At 39.7% G+C, this 12,500-nt stretch overlaps 1 protein-coding gene across 3 annotated transcripts in view; it reads left to right on the top strand.

The window, feature by feature from the left end:
• LOC144972813 (guanylate cyclase 32E-like) overlaps positions 1-12,500 on the top strand; it is a 221,810-nt gene that overhangs the window by 51,708 nt on the left and 157,602 nt on the right. Inside the window, exon 1 of one of the 3 annotated variants that reach the window (XM_078914478.1) lies at positions 12,106-12,299. The exons of the other annotated variants lie outside the window; for them this stretch is intronic. The gene's annotated coding sequence lies outside the window, so the exon portion shown is untranslated. Of the gene's footprint in view, positions 1-12,105; positions 12,300-12,500 lie in introns of those variants that run through there. 3 annotated transcript variants of the gene reach the window in all.

Raw genomic sequence — 12,500 nt, 5'->3', positions numbered from 1 at the left:
CCATTTTATTTGGTGGGGCAAGAGTTTGCCGATCACTGACACCCTCGAAGACGCCGACCACACTCAACATCGCTTGATTTTATTACAAGAGCAGATGGCATACCGGCGAACTTTCATCGCCAAACAAATCAAATAGGTGGCCTGGAGTATTTTTTCGTGCTTCCCTAATTACACAAATAAATATTATTTAATTTCTCCACATAATCACTTCGGCAAGACGTTTTGCAGTCTTCCTCTGTCGCCTTCTGGAAGTACCGCGGAATGGGATTACTAAGGCCAGTTGGGGTGATTAAGACCAACCCCCAAATGTGCCCCCCCCCGGATTGAAAATTATTAAACAAATATGGTAAAATGAACACAATATGATAGGTTTCACCCTAGCTCACACTTTATTGAACATCGGATAGGTAATATCAATTCCAGAATACATCATATTATAAAGATGCTAAAAAGTTGTCTTTTTCTATCAAATAATGCACATTTTACCGTATTTATTCAATAATGTTCAACCTGGTGTGCACATTTGGGGGCTGGTCTAAGCCACCCCATTCCACGGTATTGAATTACCATTTGATATTGCTTTCAAAAAGGGCCGATTGATCATTGGAAGCTAGTGGCCCTGTTTCAGTCCAGTGTTGATTGAAGTTAATATAATTTTCTGACAACTCTGCCGCCCACCTCTCCCCGCAATGACGGGTTATTGGATCTGTTATAATATATATATATATATATATATATATATATATATATATATATATATATATATATATAATTCCCTTGTTTTATCTAAATTGGACTATTGTAACTCCCTTTGGGCGAATTCAATTAAAGACAAAATTAACAAACTTCAGGTTGCTCAAAATAACGCAGCCAGGCTCATTGTACGCAATAACAAAAAATACCCGTCAGCAACTCTTCTTCTCCGTGAGTTACATTGGCTTCCTGTGGAGAAAAGAGTTGCCTATAAGATGTGTACTGTTGTCTACAAATCCCTGAGCACGAACAGTCCCTCCTATATTAAAGACCTCCTAAACATATATGTCCCCGATAGAAACTTGAGGTCAAGCAATGACCAATCAATCCTTGTCAAACCTAAGCCATTGGGTAAAATAGGTGAACAATCTTTTCAATTTTCGGCCCAACCAGTTTTTGGAACTCTCTCCCATCACACGTGAGATGTTCGGATTCGTTGACAACGTTCAAATCTCGCTTAAAGTTTTATCTTTTTACGCCATAGTGTTGCAATATTATTTTCATATTTTGTTGTTGTTAAATTGAATTCGTATCACGTTTCATTCACACTTGTCTCACTGTAATATGTTTTGTTTTATATCACTGTAAAGCGCTTAGAGCCTGTGACAACGGGGTAAAGCGCTATATAAATGCCATTTATTATTATTAAAAGTCCTCGGCATAGACTAGAGGCGTATCCAAATGGTTACAAGCAGCGGCATCAAAAGATAGAGTGAAGTCGGAGTCACTCGTTCTTTGTTATTTGCCATCCGCGTTTATGAGTAATTCTAACTAAACTGTATTATCCAAACTATAAACATTCAAAGTCACACTTTGTGTGTTGGTCCGTTATATTTCCGGATGGTAATGTTGTGAGCTTCTTAGCCAAGTGCATACAAGCAGTTGTAACTGCCAATCTAACATTAAAGATACAACTAGCTCCATAGGCATTATGTCTATCAGAGGCTATTGTAGGTCTGACGCGATAAAGGACCACTTATTTATAAACTCATTTAAACAAAATAAAAGTTAGTCTGGGGTATTATTTCCGTACTTCCCCAACTACTAAAATAAATATTATTATTTCATTTAGCTACTTGTTCCATTCTAGTAAGTCATTTAGAAGAGCCATTCTCTCATCTTTCAGAGACTTTACTTGTCGTGCCGTTCATAATGAATATAACCGCTTAAAAAACAAAATACCAAGTACGGAACCCTTCTTCATCCAACAGCAAAAAAAACAAAAAAAACAAAAAAAAAAAAAAAAAACCACAAAAAAAAAAACAAAACAAAAAAAAAACAAAACAAAAAAAACAAAAAAAAAAAAACAAAAAACAAAGACAAAACAAAGCAAAAAAACCCACAACAACAAAAAACAACAAACAATGAAAACAATAATAATAAGAGCTTATTAGAGAAAGGACGCGCAAAATATTTACCTGCCATCGCTTTGGTATTTTTTTTATTGTTTTTTTTTTGTTTGTTATTGGTTTTGAGCCCAAAACGTTCCGTGTTTGGTATTTTGTTCTTTTTTGAAGCTTTTATATTCATTTTTGTTTATTACTTTTTACAGTCCACAGCTTCAAGCAGCGTCGTGTCACATAGACAAAACATCTTTTTTTTAAATTTTTTTTTTTTTTTTTACATTTTCAGCAAAAAACAAAAACTAAACAAAAACGTTTACTTCATAATAATATATCGATAGGTTAAAATAATTGAAAGAGTCTCATGCCTCAGATAAGACGTCTCGGGTTTAAGAATTTTGATAAAGGTATTTATTTTTAAAAAGAAGTTCAAAAGATGCATTTGGCCAATAGAGCCGGGGGTTTTCCTGGTTTCTATAACGCGAAATGGACAATAGCAGTTGCTTCTACCCTTTTAGTAGGAAACAAACCTATCGCAAAGTACTCTCTACCAGATCTAACAGACTCAGCCACCCAATCACTGCCAGGTGGACAGGGGGGGGGGGGGGGGTCGGATTAGCCCAAAAGCATCAGTTGACAATAGGGAACAAAAGTGTGAAGTTAAAACACTGGTTCCAATATGAATCGAAGTGGAAAGCCAGTCTTTCGGAGGACTGGATACATACAATTGTGCAACGGATCTTCTGGTTTCAGAATGATGGCATCTTATTTTCTAGCCTATTTTCTGGCCGTCAATAAAGATCATCCAACCTCGCTCTTTTACGACCCGTAATCATAATAATCTGCCTATACATCTGGCTACTAAAATATTTATGCCATCTTATGATTCATACTTGTAACAAACTCATTGTTTATATATTGTCCGGGGGGGGGGGGGGGGGGGAAACTGGTTACACACTTCCAAGGAGTTTTGAATCGGAAAAGAAGATGGTGTGAGATCACGACTTCTCTGTTCTATTGAAAAAATGATAATCAATGCGCAATCTTCCTATCTAAATCTATCGTATAAACTGATAAGCTCTCTGGGTTTCTATAGAAAGGAAAATATAGTAGAAAATCAACCACATTCAATCTATGGGAGACACCAGTCACGTATTTCCACCGAGTTTAGAGTTGACAGATTGTTTTATCAATGCTTTTGTACATATATGTTTTTGTGTTACAACTTCCTTCCTGGATAGTTGGTAGAGTTAAATCAGAATGTAAGGATGATGATACTTTTATTTATTAAACTGATTTTAAAGCTACACGAAACGCATTGTTGCATATCTGAATACTTTAAATTGGAAAAATTCGTAGTTTTCAGGGGTAATAATATAGTAGACACTAATAGACGTCTCTAACCACTTTAAAAAATACCAATTTGTGTTTAAATACATAAAATTATGCTTTAAACTCCTTTATATACTAGCTCTGGCAACAAAACTTTGTTTTCAAGAAGTTTATTGAATTAAAGATCTTTATTTAATTGTCAATTTAAGACACGCGTAGTACTTCTATACTTTGAATGGCTAAAGCAACCGAATATTTGGCAGTTTTAATCTTAAAAACAAATCAAAATATCTGGCACGTGTCGACAACCAAGTAAATTCTGACTTCTTTCTTAGATAACTATTATTCTTTCAGTCATGTTCTGGAGAGATTTATCACCAGCTCCTAGACAGGTCAACAAATTTTAAGACAAATGAAATACTTTTCTGTAATTATAAATGTATTTTTTTTTTCGCGATAAGAAAACCCTCTTTTTGAATCATCACAGCCAAAAATGAGTTTAGAAATTGCTTGATTAGTCTAGAATTTGGTATTTTATCAATGTGTATACATTCTTCTCTGTGCTGATTATCTCTCTTGTCGTGACAAGAAGCGATACAACTAGCTAAAAATTATCATCATCTTCCACACCTTATAGATATCAATGTACTATTTAGCAATAATTAATGACTGATACAGCGAAGACTTGATTTTCCGAAAATTCTCTCCATATTCCGAATGTCTGAACTATTTGAACAGATAATAAATGATAAATCAATATAAGCTTTTATATAGAGCAATTTCTAATTTTCATAAACTAGTTTGTTTATCCACAAGAATGCATATTGAAATTGTGCATTTTCAAGGCTTCACCATACTCAGGCCACCTCGCAATACTCTTTTATGTATCACTCCAATAGGCGATATTATTGAGCCAATTTTCCATTTCTCTCTATACGTCTCACATTATTATTATTACACCTCTTTGGGTTGGAGAGAATCCGATATTACTATAGCATAATAGAGAAATATTACGAAGTGTCCTATAATTCTTAAAAAAAAGAAAACCCTAGCAGTTCTAGTGATACTAAGCTGCTAGAAGCTGTGGACTGTAAAAAGTAATAAACAAAAATGAATATAACAGCTTAAAAAAAAAAGAACAAAATACCAAAAACGAAACGTTCATTGTTTGGTATTTTGTTATTTTATAAAGCTGTTATATTTATTTCTGTTTATTACTTCCTATCTAGCATCTCTAGAATTTCCCCCCCGCACGCATTCGGTTTTACTTAAAATAGATTTGATGCTTAATGATATCCTGACCTCAGTCATGATCCATAATACCAAATCGTTATATTGGAGAAACAATCACAATAAAAAGAAAAACGAAAACATGTTTGATAAGAAATGTTCGGCCATTGAACGGATTTGATAATGTCCTTTAACTCCTTCACGTCTTTGGAATTTCGAACTCGTTCTCATTGCACGCTCGGAATTTTGGAACTCGTTTGAAATTACTATCGCAGGTGTTCAAGAATCTTATATCATTGAACTAGCAGTTTACAGTACTTGTCCTTCCCTAAAGGAAGGTATTAATTGTCATCTGTGATGAGAGGAGTAATTATGCTTGTAGTAGCATAATTCAAAGGCACTATGTCAAAGAGAGCTATTTGCTACATCGTCCGGTCACTGAATACGCCCGAGATCATTAATTTGACTTTGTCAAAAGTAGAGAAACCGTATCGCTTCATCACGGTGTAATTGGAGACCTTTTTTCTCCTTTCTTTATGCGTACTCGGTGACTACTAGCTTCATTGTTTGAATTTCTCAATCCTAAGCCAAATGGCTCATTTAGCCGAATATTATTAATTGATATTTAAAACGTGAAATGGTCAGGGGTGATTTCTTACTACCTTCTTTATAGGACACTGGTCTCTACCACAGTTTTAACAGACCTGGCTACCGAAATATTAATGAGTGGACTGAAGAGTTAGAAAGCTCTCTCCTCGACGCTGCGCAGATGAAAACCTAGTTCGTTTTGCATTTTAGTCCAGTACTCTACCATCTGAGCTAACAAAGCTCCCGAAATGTTTTGTGAACAAAGATTTTCAGAATAATGTTTGACTAAATTCTAATATATGTCTACAGGAATGATTTGTTAGCTATTGATAGTAACTTAGAATATAGCATTTATATAGCGCAATATTTACTTAACGTGCTCAAAGCATTCTACAAGGGGTCCCTAGCCAACAGCAACACTTAACACTTAGGACGAGACATGACGCCTGTGAGGCGATATAACATTTTTTTTTTTATCTAAAAGAGACTACAATGTCATCGACCTGGTACTCATTTTACACCTGAATACGGTCAGAGAATATGAGTGAAGAGCCTTCTCTAAGGACTCAACTAAGCGCAGATCAGATCGGTACTCGAACCCTGGACATTCCGATCCGAAGGCAGCAGCTTCTTATGGTTTACACTATTATGTTATGACGATCGACCCAATCAGCAAAGTCCGGTCCGCATTCGTGCACCGTCGCGAACCCGCCTGGTAGCATCGTCACAACACACCTTTCGACTAGATGCTCTGCCGTTTCGGGTTCTTGCCCACAGCGTGGACATATTGGACAGGAAGTTAGACCCCACTGATGTAACGTACCGGCCGTTAGGCAGCTCCTCGCCGAAGCCGATTAGCAGCTACCCAGTGTCTCCTCTTACTGGTATCAAAGCCTGGCAACTTCTCACCAAGCTTAGAGGAGTGTAGGTCCCCGCCCCCACGAGGGATTGAATTCGTCCAAACCGACTTCCATCTCGTATGTGCAGCTCTGTCCGTAGTCAGGGATTCTGCGTACAAGGGTTGCCGGGACTTATTTCGGCTCGAAACGGGGCACCGTTCATTATGCGCATGAGAGGGGTATCCCCATTCCCTCTCTCTTTGATCTTACTTAGCCAGTTTCCCGTAATGGTCTCCCTCCGGACATCGGGGGGCTGGATCGCCGCCATTATCGGGCCCCATTCTCTAGGGGTTGTTGCTAGCGTTCCCGACACTATGTGCATCGACTTGCGAAGTTTTACATCCACCTTCTCAACGTTTCTGCTTCTACCCCACACTGGAGCGCAATACTCCGCGGTGGAATAGCATAGTGCCAGGGCGGATGTTCTCAGGAGCGCTTGGCTAGCGCCCCAAGTCGATCCCGCTAGCTTCCTCAGAAGACTATTCCGCTTCTCTATCTTCCGGGCAACCCCTTCGAGATGAACCCGATAGGTAAGACTGCGATCCAACGTCACCCCTAAATATTTTGGACGCGGCTCATATGGGAGTGACTGGTCCCCGACTAGGACATTCAGTTTACGGGTGTGCCAACCACTGCATAAGTGAAATGCAGTGGCCACGGTTTTTGAAGTGTTCATCTTCAGGTACCCAGGTGACGATTCCCAGCGCGACGTGGAATTGCCTTTCCCCTAAGATCGAAGAGAACAACTTCAAGGTCTTTTTGCACCTTATGATTTTTGCAAGTTTGAGCATTAACCCATCGCACCAGACCGTATCGTACGCCGCTGATATGTCTATAAACACAGCACCTGTTTGCTGTTTTCTCTCGAACCCGTGCTCAATATGCTCTGTAAGGGCAATGACCTGCTCCGTGGTGCACCTCCCTTCCCTGAAGCCTGCCTGCTCGGGTGGCAGGGCAGCGTCTAGGACCGGCCCCCATCGGTTTAATAGAACACGCTCCAACAATTTGTAAAGACAGCCAGCAGCGATATGGGTCTGTAACTGTCTGCCTCCTTCGCCGGCTTCCCTGGCTTCAGGATGGCAACTATCTTCGCATGCTTCCACACTTGTGGAAGCTTTTCTTTTGCAAGGATATCAGACATTGCCTCTGCTAGCAAGGCCCGTGCCCTGGGGCCCAGATGCGTCACCATATCGGGATATACACCATCTATCCCTGCTGCTTTGCCGTTCTTCACTTCGCTAATGGCTGCACCCACTTCTCGGGACTGAACGGGGCCGTCCAGTCCGACTCCTCCGCAGGTAGCGAGTCCAAAATCGTACGGTACGCCTTGCGGACACCGCGCTCAAAAGCCTGATTAGGGACCCGCTTACTACGATTCTTAATGTTCTTGGCAATTGTGTCTGCCTCGCATTCCGGTGCAGCCTTCGCGAAATTCCGATCTGGGTCCAATTTCTTTATCAAACGCCAAGCGTGGCGGCTGGAGTGTGTAAAGTCGAGACTTTCCTCCGTCTCCTGCCACCGTTGCTTCCTTCCCTCTGCCAGAGACTGAAGTAGTCTATCGGCTGCGTCCTGGGACTGGGTCTGCTGGTACTCTCGGTACAGCTCTTCCGACTCTGCTGTCCAGCAAGGGGTGTAGAATTTCCGTTTGCCCCGTGGAATAGAGCGTTGAGCGCTCTTAACCAGTAGCCTACTGAATCTGGTTATATTCTTGGACTTGGGAGGAATGGCAGGGCAGACCTGCTCGATATAGGAACTGAATTCCTCCCAGTCAGCCTTCCTGAAATTCCATCTGCAAAGTGGGAGAGACTGCACCCTCGGTATTGTCACCCCAGCTGTGACAAGGACCGGCCTGTGCTGGCTATGCGGAAAGTCCCCGAGGACTGTCCGCTTCACCTGCAGCGGTTCACCGTTCGCGCCTTTCGTTACGAGGGTGAGGTCTGGAGTATACTCCTTCTTATGGCGGGTACCCCGGAAGGTACCCTTGGCTGTAGGATCGTACACTAGGTGTAGATCATTACAGTCCATCCATGAGCGGAGTTGTCTTCCTGCCTCGTTGCAGTCTCGGTAGCCCCATTCGTGATGGTGGCTATTAAAGTCTCTCAGACAGATGGAAGGATGGCTGACCACCGGTACCGGTGGTGTCGTCCAAGTCGCTCTAGGTGGTTTGTAAATATTATGCAAACACAGTCCACCTACTTCCACGGAAATTCGGTTCACCCCATTGCTGTCCGTTACGCTCTCAATGACCCTTACCTTCGATGGCTCTTTAGCGTAAACGCTAACCCCTCCTTTGAGCCTCGAAGTGTCCTCGCGTTGGACCACCGTATAGCCTGGGATCTGGAATGGGGAAGATTGCGCGCCTGAATAAAGGTGGGTCTCCTGTAACAGGAGGATATCTACGCAGTGAACGGCCAATAGCTTTGATAAAAGCTCATTTTTATGCCATACTCTGGCTCTCGACGTTCAGGGACAATATGTGCGTCAGGTCGCCATCCCCACCGTCGCATTTTCCGATCGGCAGGCCGCGAATCGATTGATGCATGGGACGTGCCGACGACCCTGGCGACACGAACGCGGTATTATTTGGCTAGGCGGCAGACCGCTTCGCCATTGACGGGACTGATTGGGACTCGACATAAGGATAATAGTGTGGCGCCCGGGATAGGGCTGCTATTCGGGCACCGGGTTTGGATCAAATTTAGTCACACACCGGGCGAGCAGCTCATGTGGCTCGTTGGCTCGATACCCGGGATGGTCTCGTGACGGTCGACCGGGGTTTACACCTTTGCCCTCCCGTGTGCCTCAAGCCCCCTCACCCACTGCAAGGTAAAGATCCACGAGGGGGGATCCGAAGGCGAATGTCATACCGCAAGACCACATAGCCACATTTACGCTGTCATGGATCTCTAATACAATTGGTTTGCGCATATCATATGATCATATAATTATATTACCCATCAAGAAACGGTCAAGTCATCCAGACCGTAAAGACTCCCAAGAATCCCAACATTAAATTGATCGTATGGTAAAAAACCAACAGAGCCATAGGGCACATTGAAATGTAGAACCGCAATTACGTACCAGCCTCAAAAAGTTTACTCTTCTAATGATGGTATGCGTTCAAGTAAAACACTCTCCAAATTTGCCCACCAGATGAATCTTACTAATACATAAAATTGTGTGTTACCATAAACGTTTATTGTCGTCTGATTGAGAGAATTTAGTGAAAACTTACTATTTAATTGGCGCTCCACAAACAATGACAAAGAGCTGACCGACGCTATGCCATTACTCAAGTCTTTGGGTTTATTTCAGACAGGCAACTGAGTGATAAATTTTTCTAAAATTCTGTCAATCAAACTGTAAACGTTGAAGGTTAGACATAATTTTGTGTATTGGTATGATGAATATAGCGGGCAAAACAATGAGTATTTTACCTAAATTTGAAAACTTCCATTGCCAAAGCTCGTGATTGATAATCTATTATAAATCAAAAACGAAGAGTGGCTACATCAAGCCATTCAATAAGTAGAGATCTCTCTTTGTATTGACAAAACATCTTTTTCCATATTTTCCAGCAAACATTTATATCAACTATAAATCAGATTTTAAGATTGCCTCCATCTGGTCAAAAAATCTCAAACCTGTTACTTCAGCTCCGATAATTTTTACAACTTGAAGGATCATTTTACTTGCTCAAAAGTTGAGTAGAGTTTTTTTTTGGTCAAAATTAAAACAAAGCTAACACAGACAAACAAACCGCGTTCTGTTGAAGTAAAGCCGTTTGGTTGATATGTGACATGTTAGTGTTGAAATCTCCCATTGACCTGACATGACTTATTAATCGCTATTATTATCATCTAGTGGATGTTTTGTTGATTCGTTAGTTTCTTTGTTGGCCATTGGAATCTATAGGGCAAAAGCAGCATAAAAACAAATATCATGTTTTGACAAGAATTTTTTAAATTCATATTATTTTTCCGAACGTATTAAAACGACCTCCAAATTATCAAAATGTCTTAAAACTCAGCTCGCGTGCTTATTGCTTTTTTTCTGACTTGGAGATTATATTCATGTAGCTAAATTTTTAAACGGGACATGACAAGCAGAATAGCTAAAGCTGCCTTCTTCTCTTAACCAAATGATGTTTATTATCTTCCCTTAATTCTCTTAATTTTGTCTTATTTATTCAAACAGTGCCTTACATTTGATCTCCTGGGGTCTATCGTACCTGTCTGATTGCTTTTGATCTCAATGATAATGGTGTATAGAAACGTAGATAGGAGATCCGTTGCTGTAATTAATGCAGTGATATTACCCCCTGCTCGCAGTGACCTCAAGACGAGGACTCGGAGCTCGAAGATCGATCTGGGCATCTTTTTGGGTGGAGTCATTGGCTCAGACGAACTGTCTTGTCTTTTAACAAATCAAGCGATGTTGAACGTGGGTAATGGGCAGAAAGATAGCAATATATGCAAAACCTCTGGAGCGGACATTATGTCCTTGGGTAAGGCACTTTACAGACTTAACGACCTGCAGTTAGAACGCTGGCTTTACTTGTGTCGGACAACCCGCTGGTGGAATGGACGGCATATGTTAAGACTTGTCTAGTTCGGCCAATGTCTTGATCTTTTTTTGATTTTGTAAATAATTGACATTCGAGAAAAAGTTTTCTAGCCAAAACAATAAAGACTGTATTTTGTTTGAGGTCACAATACAAAATGCACCAATGTTCCCAGCAAAGAAATTTATGAAATCAATTTTTATTTCTGTAACAGTAGTCTTTTGTCAATTCATTTACAACATCCGTCACTTTTTGTCATGGATTAAAAAAACAAACCCATTTACACAAGAACTTTGTCTGTCCAAAAAGATAATGGTGTGAATTGTTATTTTATTGTCACTAATTAACCTCCGACAATGCTTTTTTTCCAACAAAATTCGAGTTATGGCAACCACAAAACATATATATATAGATCAAAACAAATTTACCTACATGACCTTAGAGAATTGCATGTAACAATATAGTCTTAAAAAATTAAAACATTAAAAACGAAAATTAAACATACAAAAACCCCCCAACAACCCAAAATAAAGTAACTGTCCCCCCCCCCCCACCAAAAAAAGCAATAAGGATATAAACAATTATATTCTTAATTCAGGGAAATTACAAGAACATCAATTCCAGGGGAATCAAAGGCATGCCTTATCTCTCATAAAATGACTGTTTGTCATGAAAGAGATGAGGCAGTGGGATAATGTATAAGATGCCCATGATACTGATAATGTGAGGAATCCTATCTATCCGTTATCAGGCGGGTTGGAATAGGGAGGGATGGAAATAATACTGCCCTACTCTGGAAAAACCCAAATTTAAAAATTTGGTTAGAAAACTCGTCCTTCAAATGTCGATCGATTTAAATAACCCTTATCTTGGCAAAAACTTTGAAAACCTGTGGGACTTCGGGAAGCCCCAGGTGTGAGTTTTTGCCAAGATGAGGGTTATTTAAATCGATCGATTTTTGAAGGACGAGTTTTCTGGCCAAATGTTTAAATATGGGTTTTTCCAGAGTACGGCAGAAAAGGCATGATAATTCTGACCTTCAGAGCATTTACTGATATCAGGGGCGTATGGGATTGTTGTTATCTATCTTGTCTCTTGTAACGCTGTAAATTGAAGGTTGCTGCACTGCGTGAGTTAAACTTAACAAGTAAACTGGCTTACACTGGAAAAACACGTATTAAACAATTTGGCCAGAAAACTCGTACTTCAAATATCAATTATTGATTTAAATGATCCCCATCTTGACCACGCGAGGTCCCAAGTTTGAGCGTTTTTGTCAAGATGAGGGTCATTTAAATCAATAGATATTTGAAGGACGAATATTCTGTCCAAATTTTTAAATACGTGTTTTCTAGAATACGGCAGTTAAATCGTTAAACGTCTGTCTGGGAAGGCCATAGACGTAATTGACATCGTAAAATACGACTTGTCATCGCGTCAGATAGATTAGCTGTGTGATACCATACAAAACAGGATGGGAATGTGCGTACATTATTCATCTAAAAACTAAACTTCTCATGGAGCTGAATAAAGTTCTAGTGAAATCTGTTTGATCAATTCATTTTTGGGAGGAAAGAATATACTATTGAAGTAATATATAATGAGTTACATATATCTATATATATTTTTCTGCTGCTGTTTCTGTTATGTGTGAAATTGTGTTTTGGCTCATCTATTGTTATTATTATTATCATCATCATTAGTATTGTTATTATTATTATTGTTATTATTATTATTATTATTATTATTATTATTATTATTATTATTATTATTATTATTATTATTATTATT

This window comes from Berghia stephanieae, chromosome 5, assembly GCF_034508935.2.
Source record: "Berghia stephanieae isolate SIO BIC M18660-M18661 chromosome 5, UCSD_Bste_1.3, whole genome shotgun sequence".
Taxonomy (NCBI): Eukaryota; Metazoa; Mollusca; class Gastropoda; order Nudibranchia; family Aeolidiidae; genus Berghia; species Berghia stephanieae.
The sequence above is the reverse complement of the archived record's forward strand: the minus strand, read 5'-3'. Positions and strand labels throughout refer to the sequence as shown.